The sequence below is a fragment of the Danio aesculapii genome, chromosome 3 (genome assembly GCF_903798145.1).
Source record: "Danio aesculapii chromosome 3, fDanAes4.1, whole genome shotgun sequence".
In the NCBI taxonomy this organism is placed as follows: domain Eukaryota; kingdom Metazoa; phylum Chordata; class Actinopteri; order Cypriniformes; family Danionidae; genus Danio; species Danio aesculapii.
This window is the reverse complement of record NC_079437.1, coordinates 981,262-1,006,882: the sequence shown is the minus strand read 5'-3', so window position 1 is coordinate 1,006,882 and position 25,621 is coordinate 981,262.

The window sequence follows — 25,621 nt, the reverse complement described above, 5'->3', positions numbered from 1 at the left end:
TCATACAAACAAACAAATTCACAGACACAAACAAACGTGATCACACAGACAGACAGACAGACACAGGCACACACACTAACACAGACAGACAGACACAAGCACACATTAACACACAGACAGATAGACCAACTGACCGACAGACAGACAAACAGACACACCAACAGACAGACAGACAGGCGCACAGGCAGACGCACATACAGAGATACACAGACAGGCAGACGGACACACAGACAGACAGACACACACACACACTAACACCACAGACAGACAGACGGACACACAGACAGACAGACACACACACACACTAACACAGAGACAGACAGACTGACACAGACAGCAGTGCCGTGCACAGACTGTTAAATGGGCAGGTGCTCACAGGGCTATGGTGACGGTCCTGAAAATCACGTTACACGCTTCAGCCAATAAGGGCAGAGGGGCAGTAGCTTTAGCCACCGTGCAACCCCCCTGTGCATGGCCCTGACAGACAGACAGACAGACAGACAGACAGACAGACAGACAGACAGACAGACAGACTGACTGACTGACTGACAGACGGACAGACAGACAGACAGACAGACTGACAGACAGACAGACTGACTGACTGACAGACAGACAGACACAAAGACAGACAGACAGACTGACTGACAGACAGACAAGACAGACAGACAGACAGACAGACAGACAGACAGACAGACTACTGACTGACTGACAGACAGACAGACAGACAGACACAAAGACAGACAGACTGACTGACTGACTGACAGACAGACAGACAGACAGACAGACAGACAGACACACAGACAGACGGACAGACAGACACACAGACAGACAGACAGACAGACAGACACACAGACAGACAGACAGACAGACAGACCGACAGACAGACAGACAGACCAACAGACAGACAGACAGAACCACAGACAGACAGACAGACAGACAGACACACAGACAGACAGACAGACACAGACCAACAGACAGACAGACAGACAGACAGACAGACAGACAGACAGACTGACTGACTGACTGACTGACTGACTGACAGACACACGGACACAAAGACAGCCAGACACACACGCTAACACACAGACAGACAGACTGACACAGACAGACACACAGACAGACCAATAGACAGATGGACGCACAGACAGACCCACATACAGAGATGCACAGACATGCAGACGGACGGACGCAAAGACAGCCAGACACACACGCTAACACACAGACAGACTGACTGACTGACACACAGACAGACCAACAGACAGACGGACGCACACACATTAACACACAGACAGAGAGAGACAGACAGACAGATGGACGCACAACCAGATAGACAGACAGATAGATTGATAGACAGACGGACACACACACTAACACACAGACAGACACAGACACGCACACACACAGGCTTTGAATAAAATCTTAATCCGCCCTACAGACTTATTCACACAAGACAACGTGTCGTTCCAAAGTTGCCATGGCGATGAGTTTCTCTGAAAGATTCCCTATTGAGAAGCAAACGGACCAGGATCGACGGCACGCAGAGAAAATGAGGCTTTCATCAGGACTGATACTCAAGGCTGATTAGCTACTGATTATTGTCCTTTTCAACGAGCCGCAGTGTGTTTAGCTCACAGACACACACACACACACACACACACACACACACACAGATGTAAGAGCTGTGTTTCACACCCACTGCGCTTCATTACAGCCGGCTCAGCATCAACAGGCCTGAGGAAAATAAAGACCTGCAGTATATCAGTATCAGATCAAAGCACTCACAATAAAATAATAATATAATAATAACATTATGATCAGCTTATGCGCATAATAACACAAACTTTATAACTATTGATATTTGCAACATTTGCAGTTCATTGACTCAGCATTGTAAAAACACTGCAAAACATATCCGTACATCAGCAGATGCATTTTGTGATTCATGTTTTAATTTTTCCCTGTTTGTGCTTTTGAATTGCATTATGGGAGCTTGATCTTTCCTCCAACTATTTTTAACCTTGAAAAGTTGGGGAAAAGTGGCTTTTAAGAACATTTTTAATAGTTTAAAGCGATATGTTGTCTGGGGTTGTGTTGTATATTTTGCTACAAACACCTGCAATAAGCTGCTGGTACATTTTCTGTTATTTACACACTAATTTCTCTATATAATTTTTCAAACTACTAAAATGTCAATAAAAGTCACATCAACATCCCAGAATGCAATTCACAACCATAAGTAAACGGAAAACACAAAATACGGAAACTTATTTACAGATATTTTTACAGTGTAGGCAAAAACAACATCACGTTTTTTTTTTTAGATTAAAATATACTGTACTGTACTGTTTTTATATTTACTTATCTAGCATTAGACAAAATGCATTTAATCAGCCTTTAGACACACAAACTGATAACTCTGGCTCAAACAATTATTTATCAATATTATTATTAATCTTTATTGTTTTATAACGGAGCAAAAAAAAAAAAAAAAAACGATAACGGGATTAAACATTAACATGTGATTATACATTTTAAAGGGCAGATTTTAGATAAATAAAACACAAAGATAAACATGCAATTGAATAAATGAGGAAAATCACTTTTCATTAAACCCTTGAGACATATTTGAAGGGTTAAAAAATAATAACAATTATATATTTATAACTTATAAAACCAGTTCATGGAATTAATCAAGAGAGTTTTTAAAATCTGACCTTTCAACAAAACGAATGAATGACCAGAAGGACTTTACATACCTAGAATACACAATTACTAACTGAAGTCATTAACTAGTTTAATCAACAAAAACAAACAACCAAACCAAACCAAACCAAACATGTCAAAACAACCAACCAACCAACCAACCACAACAACCAACCAACCAAAACCAACCAACTAACTAACAACTAACTAACTAACTAACTAACTAACTAACTAACCAATCAATCAAACCCAAGTCAACCCAAACTAAACTAAACCAACGCCAACCACCAAAACAAACTAAACTAACCAACCAATCAAACCCATCACAAACTAATCAACCAAACCAAACCCAAACCGAACACTAAATTAAACTAAACAATCAAACTCAACCAAAACCAACCATCAAACCACACCAAACGAACCAACCAATCAAATATAACCAAACTCAAACCAAACCAAACACTAAACTAAACAAAATAAACTAAACTAAACCCAAACCAAAGCCAACCACCAAAACAAACTACACTAACCAACCAATCAAACCCAACCCAACCCAACCCAACCAAAGCCAACCACCAAATCAAACTAAACTAACCAACCAATCAAGCCCAAAACAAACTAATCAATCAAACCCAATCCAATCCAATCCAACCCAAACCAAACCAAACCAAACCAACCACTAAGCTAAACTAAACTAAACCCGACTAACCACAACCCAACCCAAAGCCAACCACCAAAACAAACTACACAATCAACCAATCAAACCCAACCCAACCCAACCCAACCAAAGCCAACCACCAAAACAATCTAAACTAACCAACCAATCAAACCCATCACAAACTAATCAACCAAACCAAACCCAAACCAAACACTAAACTAAACTAAACAATCAAACCCAACCAAAGCCAACCACCAAACCACACCAAACTAACCAACCAATCAAATACAACCCAACTCAAACCAAACACTAAACTAAACTAAACTAAACTCAACTCAACTCAACTCAACTAAACTAAACTAAACTAAACTAAACTAAACTAAACTAAACTAAACTAAACTAAACTAAACTAAACTCAACTCAACTCAACTCAACTAAACTAAACTAAACCAAACTAAACTAAACTAAACTAAACCAAAGCCAACCACCAAAACAAACTACACTAACCAACCAATCAAACCCAACCAAACCCAACCCCAAACCAAACTAAACTAACCACCAAATCAAACAACTAACCAACCAATCAAACCAATCACAAACTAATCAATCAAACCCAACCAAAGCCAACCACCAAACCACACCAAACTAACCAACCAATCAAATACAACCCAACCCAACCACCAAACTAAACTAACCAACCAATCAAACCCAACCCAACCTAAACTAAACCAAACCAACCACCAAACTAAATTAAATTAAACTAAACAACTGAATTAAATTAAACTAAACTAACCAACCAATCAAACCTAACCCAACCAAAGCCAACCATCAAACTAAACCAAACTAAACTAACCAATCAATCAAACGCAACCCAAGCCAAACCGAACCAAACCAAACCAAACCAAACCAAACCCCAACCAAACCAAACCAACCAAACAAAACCTAACCACCAACCTAAAACAAAACAAACCAAACTCAACCCCCAACTCAACACTAACCAACCAATCAAACCCAATCAAACCCAACCCAAACCAACCAAAGCCAACCACCCAACCAAGCCAAACTAAACTAACCAACCAATCAAACCCAACACAAACTAATCAATCAAACCCAATCCAAGCCAACCCAAACCAAACTAAAAAAAAATCCAAACCAACCACCAAACTAAACTAAAGTAAACTCAAGTAAACTCAAGAAAACTAACCAATCAATCAATCAAACCCAACTCAAGCCAACCCAAACCATACCAATCCAACCCAAACCAAATCAAACCAAACCAAACCAAACCAAACCAAACCAAACCAAACCAACCACCAAACTAAACTAAACTAAACTAACCAATCAATAAAACCCAACCCAAACCAAACAAACTAACTAAACTAAACTAAACTAAACTAAAAAACTAAACTAAACTAAACTAAACTAAACTAAACCAAACCAAACCAAACCAACTAAACTAAACAACCAATCAAACCCGAGCCAAGCCAAACCAACCACCAAACCAAACTAAAGTGAACTAAAACTAATTAACCAATCAATACAACCCAACTCAAACCAAACCAACAACTAAACTAAACCAAACCAAACCAAACCAAACCAAACTAAACTAAACTAAACTAAACTAAACTAAACTAAACTAAACTAAACTAAACTAAACAACCAATCAAACCCAAGACAAGCCAACCCAAACCAACCACCAAACCAAACTAAAGTGAATTGGATTTTGTTGGATTTCAGGCACCCCAGCTGCCTGAAAAAATATAAAATCTATTTATCTACCCACCCACCCATCCATCCATTCATCCATCTATCTATCAACAAACAAACTAAAGTCTATTGTTAGAATACTCGTTTCCTAACAAAGAATTTTCACTAACTACCTACCTACTAACTAACTAACTAACTAACTAACTAACTAACTAACTAACTAACTACTAACTAACTAACTAACTAACTAACATTACATTGCTCACCATTTTTTATCTTTATACTTATCTTTATACTATCTTCATACACCAATTTTACTTTATCTAATAACTTACTAAAAGGAATAACTAAAGAACTTTTGTTTGTAGTGTGTAAAGCATGCCCCTGCAGTATGCTACAGTTTTTAAATGCATTTAATATGCATTCAGTGTTTATGTGCTCATTAAGGTTATATATATATTATGCACACAATGTGCGTCACCAGGAAGTTTTTTGCCCTCAGTCCCGGTTAAATTTCCAACTGTGATCTTTATTCATGATCATATTTGAATATTAGTCTTGATAAGGACCAGTAAACGTGTGTTTATCTCAGTTGACTTGCACATGAACTCTTGCTATCCGCTAATGTTTGTTCGCAGATAAAACTCAAGATAAGCACAAGAAAATCAAGGCCTGGTGTGAACGATAAAAACGTCATAAAACTGAATTCACCGCAGATTTAAAGGGATATTCTGTCATTATTTACTCAGCCAGGTGTTTCATTTCCTTCAAAAAATTAAGGGTTTGATTTAGGTCGTATTTACCTTATATTGAGGCATTTTGAAAAAAAATCAATTGTTAATAATCTGCAAAAGACACTGAACATTACAAATATATTACTTCATTACACACACTCAGAAATAAGGTGCAAAAGCTGTTGCTGGGGTGATACCTTTTCATCTTTTGCATTTAAAAGGATGGTTCACCCCCCAAAATTTATGAACTCACCATTTAGTCTCTCTCGTGTGTTTCAAACCGTTATGAGTTTCTTTTTTTGTTGAACTCAAAATGAGATATTTTAAAGAAAGCTGGAAACCTGTATCCATTGACTTCCATAGCAGGAAAAACAAACCATGAAAGTCAATGGTTACGGTTTCCAACATTCTTCAAAATATCTCCTATCAACAGAAGAAAAAAAAATTATCATGAACTAAACTAAAACCAAACCAAACTAAACAACCAACCAAACCAAACCCAAGCCAATCCAAACCAAACTAACTAACCAACCAACTAACTAGAAGAGAAAGAAACTCATCAAGGTTTAAAACAAGTAAAGGGTAACGAGTAAATAATGACAGACTTACATTTTCTTGGGCGTGAACTATCCCTTTAAAGATACAAATTAGTACCTAAAGAATCCATATTGGTAGCTTAAAAGTGCATATTAAGGTAACACTTTATTTTAAGGTACACTTCTGGCTATTATCAAACCATTCACTTTTAGCTCAATAAACTCCTAATGTGTTGCTTAATAATTATTAAAGTAGTAGTAGTTGGGTTTAAGCATACTAAAAAACATGTTCAAGCAGTTCTTCATTCAATTAATAATTCATTCGTCAATTCAGTTCAAATTATTTGCTTTATTTTTCAGTTAATTTTTTTTTTTTATAATCAAGACCTGAACTAAGACATATTCATTTAAATGAATGTATAAAAATTAAGATTACGCTCAAAGGTAGAGCATGCGTTAAACACAAGCTCGACTAGTCACATGCTGTGCAGTTTAACGAACTATCTGTGTGGATCGTCAAGGAAGCACTGGACTCCGACACGGTTTTGAAGGTGAGTAATTCTTCCGAATTACGTTGATAATGAATATAAATGCTGAATGTAGATGTTTTGCACTTAAGAGTATAACGTTAGGCTGAGATGAAAGTGTGCCACCATTGCCTGCTGTAGTAAGTAATGGGAGACCATGTGTAATAGCCCAATGTTAACAAGTTCCCACTCCCTTTTCTTTAACTAACACCTTGAGTTAGGCGACACAGTATTAATTTAAATCGTTAGTTACATTTTTTACAGTGTTATTTGCAAAATGATATATTAAGTAAACCGTCCGACTGGATAAGTAATCTAACCAATTAATGAATCATTTGTTTCAGTATATTAGCCTTGGTTGCATTAAATTATAGTTTTTTTATGGATTTTGCAGTCTTATTCGAAACTTTATGCAAGTAGTTGTGTTGTTTTTGGCTATACACTCACCAGCCACTTATTAGGTACACCTGTTTAACTGCTCGCTAACACAAATTTCTAATCAGCCAATCACATGGCAGCAACTCAATGCATTTAGGCATGTAGACATGATCAAGACGATCTGCTGCAGTTTAAATGACTTTGAACGTCGAATGGTTGTTGGTGCCAGATGGGCTGGTCAGAGTAATTCAGAAACTGCTGATCTACTGGGATTTTCACGCACAACCATCTCTAGGGTTTACAGAGAATGGTCAGAAAAAGAGAAAATATCCAGTGAGTGCCAGTTCTGTAGGCGCAAATGCCCTGTTGATGCCAGAGGTCAGAGGAGAATGGCCAGACTGGTTTGAGCTGATAGAAAGGCAAGGTTTGCAGAAGAGCATCTCTGAACACACAATATGTCCAACCTTGAGGCAGATGGGCTACAGCAGCAGAAAACCACACCGGGTGCTACTCCTGTAAGCTGAAAACAGGAAACTGAGGCTACATTTCACACAGGTCACCAAAATTGGACAATAGAAGATTGGAGAAATGTTGCCTTGTCTGATGAGTCTCGATTTCTGCTGCGATATTCGAATAGTAAGGTCAGAATTTGGCATCAAAACAACATGAAAGCAAGCATCATACTGCCTTGTATCAATGGTTCAGGCTGGTGGTGGTGGTGTAATGGTGTGGGGGATATTTTCTTGGCACACCTCAGGCCCATTAGTACCAATTGTATTACCAATTGCTTATTAGTACCAATTGCTACTGCTACTTCCAGCAGGATAACACACCATGTCATAAACCGGAAATCATCTCAGACTGGTTTCTTGAACATGACAATGAGTTCACTGTACTCAAATGGCCTTCAAAGCCACCATATCTCAATCCAATAGAGCACCTTTGGGATGAGGTAGAACGAGAGATTCACATCATGGATGTGCAGCCAACAAATCTGCAGCAACTGCGTGATGCTATCATGTCAATATGGAGCAAAATCTCTAAGGAATATTTCCAGTATCTTGTTGAATCTGTGCCACGAAAGATTAAGGCTGTTCTGAAGGCAAAAGGGGGTCCAACCCAGTACTAGTAAGGTGTACCTAATAAAGTGACCAGAGAGTGTATATTGTAATTGAGGATATAATCTGCTGAAATAAACAAAAAGTGTTCATTTTCATGAGCAAGATTCAAATATTTGAGTCAGTATTTTGATCCGATCTTCCCATCACTAAGCGCACAATGTTACTTGAATCAGAAACGACGCACCATTCACTTCCATTTTGAAGGTAAGTAAAACCATTCCGAATTTGAATCTGAATATAATTGAGATTAGGACTAGGAAGACTAGGAATACAAATAAAATCATACATATTTTAAAGTAATTTATGCATTATTACATGAAAACTAATCCTAAACCTAATTCACATTCTAACCATATAAGTACAGGTAATTAATTAATATTGCTCAATAGTTACATTACACTGTAACAAGGACACCTTAAAATAACGTGTAACCAACATTAGTACACTGACCATGTGCTTTGCTTATTAAACACTCAATAAACTGCGATCAATTCTAAAATCTAATATAATGATTACATATTCATCATTTCATTCATGGTCAGACATTATGGCAACACTCTGGATAAGGACTAATTTATGACAGGCCATTAAATTATCAGAAAACAATGCACCACCTCAATGGTTTATTATTTTATAGAATCCATAGTCAATATTAAGCTTCTAGCATGGTCTATATTAGTTATGTTTGTTTGTTTACTCTTATTGTCCACTTATGTGAGAATTTGTCTTTATATTTAACATTAATCCATTAGGTAACGAACATTAACATGAGCTAACTTTTTAACCTAAATAACATTAACAAAGCTTATTAAATACAGTAAGAAATGTATTATTAATTAGTTGTGCATGTAAGTAATACATTAACTAATGGACCATTACTTTAAAGTGTTACCACATTATTTACTGAAATCTAATTGTAAAGTGTGAGATATTTTAGAGGCTTAAGACAATCATTTGAGAAAGAGTGAAAGTAAAGGTTCTGGAAATAAATGTTCAAGAAATTATAGTTTGAGGTATTTAGAGGCTTAAGAAGATCATTTGACCTCTGAGGAACAGTGAAAGTATAGGTTCTAGAAATAAATGTTAAAACATATATATAAATTAGAGGTATTTTAGAGGCTTAAGAAGATCATTTGACCTCTGAGGTAAAGGGAAAGTAAGATTCTGGAAATAAATGAAAAAATTATAATTTGAGATTTTAGAGGCTTAAGACGATCATTTGATCTCTGAGGAACAGGGAAAGTAAAGTATGTTGAAATAAATGTTAAAAAATATATAGTTTGAGGTATTTTAGAGGCTTAAGACGATCATTTGACCTCTGAGGAAGAGGGAAAGTAAAGGTTCTGGAAATAAATATTTAAGAAATTATAGTTGATGTATTTTAGAGGTTTAAGAAGATCATTTGACCTCTGATGAACAATGTAAGTAAAGGTTCTGAAATAAATGTTCAATAATTGGAATTTCAGGTATTTTAGAGGTTTAAGAAGACAATTTGACCTCTGAGGAACAGATAAAGTAAAGGTTCTGGATATAAATGTTACAAAATTGTAATTTGAGGCATTTTAGAGGCTTAATAAGATCATTTGACATCGAATGAACAGTGAAAGTAAAGGCTTTGGAAATAAATGTTACAAAAATTATAATTTAAGTATTTTAGATGCTTAAGAAGATCATTTGACCTCTGAGGAACAGTGAAAGTAAAGGTTCTGGAAATAAGTGCTTCAGAATTATTCAGTTACATATGGATAATCAAGTGAATGTAAATCGCCACAAGCAAAAAGACACATGAACCTCAAATTAAAGTGTGACTTATATAATGACCTCCAAATCAAATTCAAACGAACTTATTCTTGGCTTAAATCCATGTGAAAGAAAGTCACGTATTCACTGGGACAGAAGCAAAAGTGACCGAAAGCTGATTATGACCTGACTTCAGTCCCACAGTAATATTTCTCTTTATATCAGATGTACGTCATGTTTATTGGCCTAAGACGACCCTGTTACGAGCTGCAGCAGTAAAATTCTGTCTTACATAAACAGCATCTGTTTGGGATGAAGACGGAGAGATGATAAAGACGGGAGATGAATGAAGATGCTTGAGATAAACTAAAAAATAAATGTGTCTGTGAATAAAAGCTCCACACAGGTCGATCTGAGCTCATAATTAAACACAAAGTCTGGATTCTTATATACGCAATTCTATAATTCACAAGAAATCAGCCATAATTTATGATGCCAGTTTAAAAGACAGTTAGAAAAGATGAAGTAGAAAATGAAATTGGGTTCACTAATAAAAAGTTGCTCCTAGAAGTACTAAGAAACAACTAAAACAAAGTTTCTGGTAATGAACATCGACCAAAAGATGCTGTTTTAGAGACTTGGGATAATCGTGTATTGTGTCTGAATGTCTTTTTTTCTCGTTTTGTGTATATGTGTGGTAAATCAATAAGATTTTTCCCTCAATCTGAGAAAAGAGTACATAAACCTATCTGACACTTTGACAAAAGCAATGCATGATTCTCAGAAAATCGAAATGATTTATACCATGACATTTTGCAATTATTGTTAATTTTGGTTGTTTTAGGGTTATATTTAAAGGGATAGTTCGCTAAAAAAAATTTACTCACCTTTTAAACAAAAGATATTTTGAAAAATTTTGGAAACCAGTGACAATTGACTTTGTAGGAAAAGCAAATACTATGAAAGTTAATGGTTACAGATTTCCAACAATCTTCAAAATATCTTATTTTGTGTTCAACAGAGTAGATAAACTCAAAGGTTTGACACAAAAAGAATGAGTAAATTATGACAGAATTTAGATTTTTTTGGGGTGAACTATCCCTTTAAAGATTAATGGTCAGAGTTCATCATTTATAAAAATGCACAACGAAATATAATGCAATGATGAATTGGAGATAAACATTTGTCAAAAGATGTGATTTTAGATGTTTCAGATGTTTGGGAAGATCATTACACTGCTCAGGAACAGTGGAATTAAAGGTTGTGGAAATAAATGTTGGAAAAATATTATAAATGTAGATTTTAGAGGCTTAAGAAAACCATTTGACTCTGAGGAACAGCGAAAGTAAGGGTTCTGGAAATAAATGTGCGAGAAATTATAATTTGACATATTTTAGAGGTTTAAGATCATTTGACCTGTAAGGAACAATGAAAGTAAAAGTTCTGGAAATAAATGTTCAAGAAATTATGACTTGAGGTATTTTAGAGGCTTAAGAAGATCATTAACATCTGATGAACAGTATATGTTCTGGAAACAAATGTTGAGAACTTACAATTCTTAAGAGGCTCAAAGAGATCATTTGACCCCTGAGGAACAGTGAAAGTAAAGGTTCTGGAAATAAATGTTTGAGAAATTATAATTGTAGATATTTCAGAGGCTTAAGACAATCATTTGACCCCTGAGGAACAGTGTGAGTAAAGGTTCTGGAAATAAATGCAAACAAAATAGTAATATGAGGTATTTTAGAGGCTTAAAAATATAACTTGACCACCGAGGAACAGTGAACGTAAAGGTTCTGAAAATAAACGTTTGAGATATAATTTGAGATATCTCAGAGACTTAAGAAGATCATTTGACCTCTGAGGAACAGTGGAAGTAAAGGTTCTGGAAATAAATGTTTGAGAAAATATAATTTTAGATATTTTAGTGGCTTAAGAAGGTTGTTTGGTCTCTAAAAAAACAGTCAAATTAAAGATTCTGGAAATAAATGCTTGAGAAATTATATAATTTGAGATATTTCAGATGCTTATTTCACTTGACCACTGGAAATAAAGGTTGGCAAAATTATTATTTGAGATCATTTAGAGGCTGAAGATCATTTGACCACTCAGGAACAGTGAAAGTATACTTTTTACTGATACATTTGAAAAAGATATATCAAACAAATTACGTATGTATAATTAAGTAAGTGTAAATTGCCAGTTAAAAGGTAAAGGTGGACATTTCTGTGTAGTACATCCTTTGTTTGTAATAGTATGTAGGGGTTAATAAAAGCATGACATTAAAATATCAATTTGTAGTATTGGCAAATGCAGCCAATAAAGTATAAATAAGGCAACACTTGGCTTCTAAATGAATAAACCTAATAATTTAATAAAGCACTCTGTCCTGCATACAATCACCTATTACTTCTAAAGTCTACATGAAATCATGTACTTAAAACAAGAAAAATAATAATAAATAAATAAACAAATATATATATATATATATATATATATATATATATATATATATATATATATATTTTATTTTATTTATTTTTTTTTAGCCTGTGATTTAATTTAGCTTGATTTAAAGGGACAGTTCACCCCAAAAAAAATAATTCTGCTATCATTACTCACTCTACACTTGTTCAAAACCTATTAGATTTTAATTTTTCTGCTGAACACATAAGAAGATATTTTGAAGAATGCTGGTTGCAGCACTCATTGACGTTATTTTTTACATTTACTCTTCATTTTTGAGTGAACTATCTATTTAAGCATGTAAAACAAAATGTGTGTGAGTGAACTGTATGTGAAACATCTGTCCTCCTGCACTTGCTGTGTTTGTTTACAGTGAGCGTTAAATATGAAACTCAACATATGCTGCGGCTTCCACATTTCCCACCCAAACATCTGCACTCTCTCAGTCAGATGATGATGAGGGTTACAGTGAATGTTTGGGGTCCTGCAGGGACTCAAACATTAATCGATCTGCTATTGCTAACGAGCTGTTAAACTCAACAAGTGCAACTTAGAGGCCAATGAACCAAAACAAGTGATGTCAGCAGAATCCAGAGCAACCATTGGCTGCTCACATGCTTCCATCTTTAAAGGGATAGTTTACTCAAATATTAACGCACCAATTACTCGCCATAAATGTTCCAAACATTAGAACTGTTGAACACAAAACAACCAACATAAAAAAAAAATACTACAGTAAGTTATAGACAACAGCTTAGTGTTTATTTGCTAAAAATATATATTTTAAAAAATGTTGGAAACCTGTAACCATTTACTTTGATTGTAGGAAAAACAAAGACTATGGAAGTTAATGGTTGCAGGTTTCCAACATTCTACAAAATATCTTAAAGAAATATCTATGAAACGAAATGTGTACAAGTGTGTGAAAAATGAAAGAGAGTGAGTAATTGTGATTTCTAATTTAAATATTAACATAGTTAAAAGAATTTTTTTACTGTGTGTTTGATTAATTTAATTATAAAAGTGATGCACTTTTGAGTAAACGGCTGGTTGTGATTGGATACGATGCTCCAGACTGACCCTGGATCAGTGTTTTGGTGATGAATGACGTGAATGGATCTCTAATGTGTGTGTGTGTGTATGTGTGTGTGTGTGTGTGGCAGATGCAGACCCAGGTTGACACCGAGTAACATACTGTGCTGTGACGTACAACCACACATGAACACACACTTCTGTATTCCCTCAATATGATAATGCAAAACCAGAAACATATGCTGCATCCCTGTGTGTTGTTTTGTGTTTGTGTGTGTGTGTGGGTGTGTGTGTGTGTGTGTGTGTGTGTGTGTGTGTGTGTGTGTGTGATCTTACATCAACAAGTCTATGGAGAGCGATTTTTTTGAAAGCGTCTAAACGTGTAACGTTACACATGTAAAAATACTACAGTAATTTATTGTAAATATTCTATTATAAAACCATACTATTGTAAAGTGTAATATACTAATATATGATAGCATTTACAACATTGTTAATGAATTTTCCATGCAGCACAGTGCGGTATTAACTAGTGATCTGATAAACTGTAATAAATACTGTACTTTAAGCTTTTACTACAGTAAACTGTGGTGTGCTGTAAAAGTACAATATTGGGTAATTTGCTTGAATTGTTGTTACCATAGCAACTATAGAATAATCACGACAGTTTAATTCAAGTTGTCTACTATAGTATGATTTATATTCAATATGGTATTAACTAGAAATTACTATAGTATTTTATGGAAGATGTTCTTTACCAAATATTATTATTGAACTGCTATGATGTAAAACCTGAAGTTTTAAATTACGAAAGAAAGACTGTTTTCTGAGAAAGACTGTTTGTCTTTCTATGATACAATGCATGATATATGATATACAGTTAAAGTCTGAATTATTAGCCTCCTCTGTTTATTTTTACCCCAATTTCTGTTTAACAGAGCAGATTTTTTTCAACACATTTCTGAACACAATAGTTTTAATTACTCATTTTTAATAACTGATTTATTTATCTTTGTCATGATGACAGTAAATATTATTTGACTATATATTTTCAAGACATTTCTATACAGCTTAAAGTGAACATTTAAAGGTTTAACTAGATTAATTAGGTTAACTAGACAGGTTAGGGTAATTAGGCAAGTTATTGTATAATGATGGTTTGTTCTGTAGACTATCAGAAAAAAATATAGCTTAAAATGGCTAATAATTTGACCTTAAAATGGTGTTTACAAAATTAAAAACTGCTTTTATTCTAGCCGAAATAAAACAAATAAGACTTTCTCCAGAAGAAAAAATATTATCAGACACACTGTGAAAATTTCCTTGCTCTGTTAAACATCGTTTGGGAAATATTCAAAAAAGAAAAAAAAATTAAAAGGGGGGCTAATAATTCTGATTCAACTGTATATAATATATGATAGACAACACACAATATATAAGATATATGATATACAGGATATACGGCATACGATATAGGATATACGATAACACAATACACTATATATAAAATACATGATATTGATTTATTCTTCAATGCGGAAGTGCGCACGTTTTTGCGACTGTTTTAGAACTTCCGATTCAGCTGCCTATGGGAGAAATGACTAGGAATAATAAACGGCAGAAAACAGTCAAACTACTTACTCTACAAACAAGTGTTTGCACGACAATACAGACAAAGTAGAATAATATAATAAGAAAATATCAATTTGCCACACCAAGCAGCAAAACGAGCTGTTTTTAACGTTTAAAAATGAATGGAAGTGAATGAGACCGGAAGTCTCGAGCCAAAATGATTCAATTGGCTGCGCCCACTCGTACGCGGAGAATAAGGTGAATAGGATACATGGCATACGATATGATATGCGATACACAATCCACGATATACGATATACAATATATACGATACTTGATATATACTATACACGATATATGCAATATGATACATAATACTCAATATATGATATACGATACACAATATATATGATATATAGGATGTGATGCACAATATATTATATACAACATACAATACACGATATATGATACACATATACACGATACATGATATACGATATATACGACATACGATCCACGATATATGATATACGATATACAATATAAATGATATATGATACACAATACATGATATACAATACATAATTTATACGATACATGATATATGCGATTATATATATATACGATACACGACATACGATGCACGATATATGACATACAATATACAATACACAATATATGATATTCAATATATACGATATATGATATAAAATACATGATATTCGACATACGATACATGATATACAATATGATACCCGATATATGTGATAGAAGATATATACGATATATGTCATACGATACACGATATTTGACATACTGTGCGATATATAATACACGATATACGATACATGATATACGATATATGATACACAGTATACAGTATATATGTGATATACGCTACTTGATATACGGATTGCGATACACAACATATGATACACAATACACTATATAAAATATGTGATATAAAAGATACACAATATACGATAATACACAAATATGATATACGATACACGGTATATGATACACGATATCTGGCATATGATTTATGATACACGATATACGATACACAATACACGATTTATGATATTTATGATACACAACATATACAATATATGAGATTTACGATACACAATATACGAAGCACAATACAAGAGATATCTATATATATCTATATCTATATATACAATATATATATATATATATATATAATATATATATATATATTATATATATATATATATACACACAATATACGTTATGCGATAAACAATGTATGATATACAATACACGATATTTACGATACATGATATATATGATACACGATATATACGATATACCACCAACACTGCATGTTTTGGATATCTCCTTTGTTTGTCACACTCATTACAGCTCTTTCAGTCTCTGCTAATGATCATCAATTAAGTGTGTTTGGTTGAGGAGACATGGAATATGTGCAGAGCTGGTGGTCCTCCAGGTACATGGTTGAGAAGTACTGCGATATAGGGATACAGGATATACAACATATGATAACCAATATATGATATACTATATATGATATATGATACACAATACATGATATACGACACACGACAGATGTTATACGATACACGCTATATATAATAAATGAATGAATAAATAAACAAATGTTGTTCGAAACACATTTAAGGACTCCTTTCCACTTTGACTGTAAATGTTGACTACTACATTTATTACATTCTTTCAAACACAACACAAAAAAAATCAGTAATTCAGACTATATTTTATTCAGTGTATATTTGCACCTTTACACTGATCTCTCTATAAATAGCATTGTTCTGCTGCTCCTCTATGGGAGATCTGCTGTTGTCTGCCAGCAATCAGCAGTGAATGTGAGCTTCCTGCAGATATTTGAGTGTGTGCTTGTATCTCTGAACAGTGCACACACACTCACAGACCACCAGTGAGAGAAGCGGAGGCTGAGAGCGAGTGGGGAGTGAGATCCACACCACCGCTGCTCTTTTTTATCTTTTAAACAAGAATGCAGCCTTAGAGAAAACGAGAAATAACTAAACATAGACCTAAGAAAAATGATAACTTAGAAAGAAAAATGTAGACAGCACCTTTTGCATCTGTACTCATATATATGCAAATTTTTTCATAGCATACATTAACTCACTGGCCACTTTATTAGGTTTACCTTACTAGTACCGAGTTGGACCACTGTTGCCTTCAGAACTGCCTTAATCCTTCATTGCATAGACTCAACAAGATACTGGAAATATTCCTCAGAGATTTTGCTCCATATTGACATGATAGCATTACAACAGTTTGCTGCAGATTTGTCGGCTGCACATCATATGCTAATATCCTGTTCCACCACATCCCAAAGGTGCTCTATTGGATTGACATCTGGTGACTGTGGAGGCCATTTGAGTACAGTGAAATCATTGTCATGTTCAAGAAACCAGGCTGAGATGATTTGAGCTTTATGACATGGCTCGTAATCCTGCTGGAAGTAGCCATCAGAAGATGGTAACATTGTGGTCAAAAAAGGGATGGGACATGGTCAGCAACAATATTCAGGTAGGCTGTGGTGTTGATACGATGCCTCAATTGGTACTAATGGCATAAAGTGTGCCAAAAAATGATCCCCCACACCATTATACCACCACCTGCCTGAACCGTTGATACAAAGCAGGATGGCGCCATGCTTTCATGTTGTTGATGGCCAAATTCTGCCCCTACCATCCGAATGTTGCAGCAGAAATCGAGACTCAGACCCAGGCAATGTTTTTCCAATCTTGGGATTGTCCCAATTTTGGTGAGCCTGTGTGAATTGTAGCCTTAGTTTCCTGATCTAAGCTGACAGGAGAGGCACCCGGTGTGGTCTTCTGCTGCTGTAGCCCATCTGCCTCAAGGTTGGACATGTTGTGTGTTTCAGAGATGCTCTTCTGCAGACCTCAGTTGTAACGAGTGGTTATTTGAGTTACTGTTGCCTTTCTATCAGCTGGAACCAGTCTGGTCATTCTCCTTATACCTCTGTCATCAACAAAGCATTTGCGCCCACAGAACTTGCCGCTCAGTGGATATTTTCTCTTTTTCAGACCATTCTCTGTAAACCCTAGAGATGGTTGTGCATGAAAATCTCAGTAGATCAGCAGTTTCTGAAATACTCAGACCAGCTCGTCTGGCACCAAAAACCATTCGATGTTCAGAGTCACTCAAATCCCCTTTCTTCCCCATTCTGATGCTCGTTTGATCTGCAGCAGACTGTCTTGACCACGTCTACATGCATAAATGCATTGAGTTCCTGTCATGGTGATTGCCTGATTAGAAATTTGCATTAACAAGCAGTCGGACAGGTGTAACTAATAAAGTGGCCAGTCAGTGTACAAAAATCAATACCCTTATTATAGACGGGTTGCACTTTGAAATGCTTTACACTGATGTATACATTTAATCCCAGCATATTTTTTTTTTCCCCCACAGGCGATTCTAAAGTGCAGCTGATGGTTGCCATGGGTACAGGTGAGGAACATCACAACATTTCCACTTTGCATTAATCATTTTACAGCCCGATCGGATGCTAATAGATTTGTATATGAGGGAGAAAAATATCTCAAGGGCGTCTGACTCACCACACTGAGAAAAAAACACACTCTCCAACCGCACGCAAAGCTTTTCAATGAAACGCTTTTCAATTTGAGTCACCTTCAGCATTATTGAACTCCCACATACAGCCCGCCTCCAGCACACACACATTCAGAGTGACACGGTGTATAAAAAACTGCTCCTGCTGTTACTCAGGCACTCAGATTAATATAGATCCAGAAAAGGTTTCGCTTCAGTACCCACTGTGCCTTTTTGGCTCCAAAAAGAAACTTTCAGTGAACAATTCTGAAAATAACTTTAAAAAAAAAATCTATAAACATGCAATAAAATTTTTTTTCCAATATTAAAAACCCACGCGAACGCAGGGAGAACATGCAAACTCCACACAGAAACGCCAACTGACCCAGCCAAGGCTCGAACCAGCAACCTTCTTGCTGTGAGGCAACAGCACAACTTATCCAACACGTTTTTACGCAGCGGACCCCCTTCCAGCTGCAACTCATCACTGGGAAACATCCATACACACTCATTCACACTCATTCAATCTGTATATTTGCACTCACTACTTACTTCTATTTTTAAAAAAAATATATTTATTATCTGTTTTTTGTCCTGTCTCTGTAATCCTGTTGCACTGTAGAAGCTTTGTCACGAAAACAAATTCCTCGTATGTGTGAACATACCTGGCAATAAAGCTCTTTCTGATTCTGATTCTGATTCTGATACACTACGGACAATTAAGCCTTCCCAATTCACCTGTACCGCATGTCTTTGGACTGTGGGGGAAACCGGAGCACCCGGAGGAAACCCACGCAAACGCAGGGAAAACATGCAAACTCCACACAGAAACGCCAACTGACCCAGCCGAGGCTCGAACCAGCGACCTTCTTGCTGTGAAGTGACAACACTACCTACTGCGCCACCGTCACATTATTATAAAGCTCTCAGTAGGTTACATTTTTACATGCTTAGATTTAGCATTTTACATTATTAGCATAAATGACTACTTTCTGAGGCAATGTCAAGTAAAAATTACAGGTTACCAGCCATGAAGAGGCTGACGAACATCTCGACAGTGCTAACGTTTAGCTCATCCACAAACCCACTGTTGCAGCTATGGAGATTAGAGCTAATATCTCTAAACTCATAGTTGATAAATAGACCTGACAGCTACTGCACCGCCCTGAGCAAGACGAGCATAAAAAAAAAAATTGCAGAGGCTGAATCCAGGATCTTTGAGATGGAGGACGAACTGTCCACAATCAAAACTAAATTACAAAGGGGAGAATCTTGTGCACGACAGGGCGGACGATCTCGAAAACAGGGGCAAACGGAAGAATATCTGAATTGTGGGATTACCTGGGGGCATAGAAGGTGAAAATTCTACATGATTTTTTGAGTCATGCATGGCTTCTGAGACCTTCGTCATCACGTTGAAAAAGGGCTGAACAAAGTTAGAAAGAGCGCACCGGTCCCTCGCTCTTAAACCCTCTGCTACACAACAACCACATCCCATCTTGGTAAGATTTCACAATTTCTAAGACAAACAACGGTGTGTTAAATGCTTTGTGGGAGCTGGGTTCTAGTGGTTCTGCTTTAAAATTCGGTTAAAAATTGCGATGATTTTCAGGATTTCTCTGCGTATGTTCTTCGTAATGCAGAATGTTCGACGAAGGTCAATAAACGCCTAAAATCCGTTGTCTTCATCAGCACATGTAACCTCTTTTAGAGAGTAATTCCTTCATTCCGAGTTCATAATAGTCCAAAAAGGTGATAATAATAGTGAAACGTGGCAGTTTGTTCATCTTTTACGTTGCTGAAAGAATCATTTGCTCCTTTGTTTGTTCTGGCGTCTCCTTTGTTTTTTTCATATGTCACTCTCACGTTTGTCTGTTTCTGAAAGGACTGGATGTCAGAAGCACCTCAATAATCACGTGCATGTTGTTATCAGCTCAAAAAGTTCGTTATTTCATATATAGAAGCTCGGTGAACGCACTCAAGAAAGTGAAACCACTAACGCTTTTAGACGGGCTCGTAAAAACAAAAACAGGACACTGCAGATTTTGTTCTTCTTGGCTTTGTGGCTGTTCATCAAGACGACGACAAGATTTGTTTACCGCTCGGGTCGACCATGGCTCGTTATTATATGTATATATTATTACGGTGTAATGTCTCGGCTGTGTATTTAAAAATGGCGCTTCCTTTGTTTTCATTCTCCTGCTTGTGTGCGTAAGTGACATTTCTCTGTAAACAAATAGCGTTCAGCTGTGTGCTAGCGTTTTGGTACCCTTTTATTGTGCTAGGTACCCTTTGCCAGGGGTACCCAAAAAGTGTTATGGTACAGTTCGCTTTTTGTAACCTTTTGACAGTGGAAATGGCCATAAAAGTGTTCTGAACTGAACCATACCACTCAGTGGAAACGGGCCATCAGACACTCCAGACACGCTGATGTAAAGGCAGACATTGAGAATTTAACTGGGTATTTGAGAAGATTGGCTAGTAAGGCGTATTGTTCGGTTTAATAAACCATGCTGATGTAAATAGCGACACTAGCGCTTAATATTTAGGTTGGAGTTTTCTTAGTAGTTTCCTTTTGTTATTAAAGGGTCTCTTCTTCATAGTTACTCTCATAACGAGAGTTAAAGTGTTGAATATTTTTGATGTTAATGACTATTGTTCGAGTTCTGTGTCTGTTAAATACTTGGATGAATTCTTTTTCTTATTTTCTCCACCCCCCTTTTTCTATTTCGTTTTCTTTTTTTGTACGATATTCATGCAACTTAATCTATACAGAAGTCACATTGTTTAACATACACTTTACTCATTTTCTTTTCAGCTTAGTCCCTTTATTAATCTGGGTCGCCACCGCGGAATGAACCGCCAACGTATCAGCATATGTTTACGCAGCGGATGCCCTTCTAGCTGCAACCCATCACTGGGAAAGATCCATACCCACTTCATTCACACACATACACTACAGACTGTTACAGTCATATGTCTGTATGTTTTGTTTGTGTGGTGCGCTCTCTCCCCCTCTATCTCTCTCTCTCTCTCTGTGTCAATTCTCAGGATCGCCCACTCCATTATCCCATTCGTCCGTGAAGACGTCAATCTCTATTCCACGCTGTGACATCATCACCTTCGCAGCCAATCAGGATAGGAGCTCAAGTTTGAAAGGACGCTAGCGGGGAAGCTCGTTCTGTCTTGCTTGCTTTCTCTTGCTTGCCGTTTTATTCAATTCAATTCACCTTTATTGTATAGCGCTTATACAATGTAGAGATTGTGTCAAAGCAGCTTCACATAAAAGGTCACAGTAAATTGGAACAGTGTAGTTTTGATGTGTTTGGCTTGTTGTTATGTGCTATGATGTTGATATGAATTTAGAGTTTTGATTTTGGTCTTGTTTTTGGTCGCTGTTAACGTCTTGTATGTTTGTATGTGACAATTCCCTGATCTCTGGTGTCAGCCTTCCCCTGGGATTCAAGGAGTTTAGATGTCACGTGACATACACCTCGCATCACACAGATAACTTAACACACAAGTTTAGAAGTGAGTGCCAGCCGCTGTAAGTTTTCTCTGTATTTTTGGTTAGAAGAGTTATAGCGTTTAGTTATAGCGTGCAAAGCTGAAGATGTTTTGTTTGTTTATTTTGTATTAGATAGTTTAGAGGGTGATTTCAGCTAGATTCAGGGTTTTTGTTATAATGCATTCGTTTATTTTGTGCCACTTAATTCTCGTTTCCCATTCATAATATACATTGATTCATTAATTTTCTTTTGTGAGATAATAGTGAATAATATTTTTGCTGTTTGACTTCTTTTCACTTTGTAAATAAATTCTCTTATTTTTTTGGTTGTCGTTTTGCTATTTTGCCACCAACTTACCACAAAATTTAATCACATCAAATGTTACCATCTTTTAAACCCCAGAGCCAAACTCGAAAGTCGTAACAACTACGGACAATTTATTTAGCTTATTCAATTCACCTATAGCGCATGTCTTTGGACTGTAGGGGAAACCGAAGCACCCGGAGGAAACCCACACCAACACGGAGAGAACATGCAAACTCCACACAGAAAATGTCAGCTGACCCAGCCGGTGCTTAAACCAGAGACCTCCTTCTTGCTGTATGGCACAGTGCTACCCACTGCGCCACCGTGACGCCTTAATATATACTTAAAACGGTAAATTTGAAAGTCTGTACGTGGAATGTAAATGAATTGAGTTTTCGAGTGAACTATCCCTTTAAAAGCAAGAGACTTTCAAAGCAAAAAATAAAAAAGAGCACAAGTCTCCATTTAATCTCTTTGTTACGCAGAAACAATCGAGATGTCAAGATCTCATATGTGATTAGTCTTTCCTATGAGACAACAATGAAATAACCCACACACACACACACACACACAAACACAAAGAGAGATGCTGTAAATAGTAATACGCACTGGAACTCTTCCTGGTGGCCTGATGCCAGTATCTTTATCACGAGGAAACTATTACTAGGGCATCTGAGGTCTGCTGTTATGCAATCTCTAGTATAGGTTAGCAGAAACTGCAACAAGTACTTTACACACATACTAGGTTTATTTCCCCAAGGCCTCCGATCATTTACAGCACAAACATGACACCACAGGAGCTAAACACATGCACAAACTGGCACATCAGCAAAGAGAGAGAAAAATATATGTACAGTTGAAGTCAGAATTATTCGCCCTGCTGTGAATTGTTTTTTTTCTTATTCAAATATTCCCCAAATGATGTTTAACAGCAAGGAATTTTTCACAGCATTTCCTATAAGATTTTTTTCTTTTGGAGAAAGTCTCATTTGTTTTATTTTGGCTAGAAGAAAAGCAGTTTTATTTTTTAAACCATTTTAAGCTCAAAATTATTAGCCTCCTTAAACAATATTTGATTTGACTACAAAACAAACCACTGTTATGTATGACTTGCCCTTATTAACCTAGTTAAGCCTTTAAATGTCACTTTAAGCTGCTTTTCCACTATCGTGCTGAAACCGTTCTTATGCTGAACGGTTCCATTCTGTCCCAAACCGGGCCAGACAGCACGGATACGGTTTCATTTTCCCCTGTCGTGCTACAACAAAGCTCTTTGGAACGTTACACAAAACGCATCAGTTATTGCCTTGGTAACGCAATGTAAACGACTCCCTTTGTTTAAGTGAAGTTTTCAAACTAATTTCGAGAGGAGCACGTGATATGATTGACTGCAGCCGGCCACTGATCTACATTCACTAGTTAGTCAATCAGATTAACCCCAACTCACTATAAGTAGCCTAGCTAGAACTACTCTCTTATCTTCGTTTTCCGAAGAAACCCCCTATTCACCCCATCTCCTCCTCCTTTCTTCCTCTTACCACGGGGAGCTCTCGAGAACCACCTGATCTCGTACTCCCCGCATATGCTCTATGGACCAGGCGGGAGCCCTGGGCTCACCTATCTCCGAGCTCAGGGTTCTCTCCCGGGACAGCATGCCAAACCTGCTAACAGTTGTCAAACAATATCTAAGTGTGAACTCTTGAATTAAATTAAATACAAGCCAAAACTAGTTTTTTCATGTTCATGTGTAAAAGCGAAAGCAATCGCGTGACTAAACACCGCCGCTCTCTTGTATAGGGGTGCTAAATATAGCTACAAATCACAGCACCCATATTTATTCAGAGGTCATATGTTGCACGACTCTGGGCAAATTTTATTTAAAGGGAAAATGACCAAAATGATTATTATTATAACATTTATTTTACCAGGAGAGACACATTGAGATTAAGAATCTCTTTTACAAGAGCGTCCTGGCCAAGATTAGGCAGTACACATGTCACATGGGTCTAACAAACAAAAAAACAATTAACAGTTTACATGAAACACACTGACAAACTATTCAAACATCTACAAACCTGACAAACAAAATCATTATACTCTTTTTAAAAGCATTTAATGAAATCAACTCTTTAAACTGCAACTGTGCTTGCATATTATTCCATGCAAAAGGTGCTGCGTATTTAAAAGCCTTTTTCCCCATCTCAATCCACACTTTAGGAACAGACAGTAAATAAACATCCTGTGACCGAAGGCCATAGTTAAGAGCAAGCTTTTTACAAATGTAATACAGTAGATATGATGGGAGTAAACCCAGTATAGGTTTGTAAACAAGGATACGTCAATGCTTGTGCCTACGAATGGACAAAGCAGACCAACCTACCCTAGTGTACAGCACACAATGATGAGTAAGGGATTTAAAATTAGTTATAAATCTTAGTGCACTATGGTAAACAGTATCCAATGCATGCAGACTTTGAGACGAAGCATGCATATAGATAACACCACCGTGGTCCAATATCGACATAAATGTTGCATCAACCAGCATCTTTTTAGCACCAAAAGAAAAGCAGTTCTTAATTCTAAATAGAAGCCTAAAATGACTTTTACTCTTTCACTAATTGCTGAACGTGAGAACTAAAAGAAAGTGTATCATCAATTAAAATTCCAAGATATTTGTACTGGGACACCAATTCAATCTCTGTACCATAGAACCTAGCTTTTGCTTCGTTTGTTTTGATTTTGAAAATAGCACAAGGTTTTTGTTTTATTGGCATTTAAAAGTAGTTGTAACTCAGAGAAATTATGTTGAAGTACATTAAAAGCGATCTGTAGTTGAGAAAGGGTGTAGATGCAGCTGTGTATATGACTCTATAATCAGCATATTAATGATATATATATATATATATATATATATATATATATATATATATATATATATATATATATATATATATAGTAAAAAGAAGAGGCCCCAGTACTGAACCCTGTGGAACTCCTTTAGATACATTGAAAGTACTAAAAAC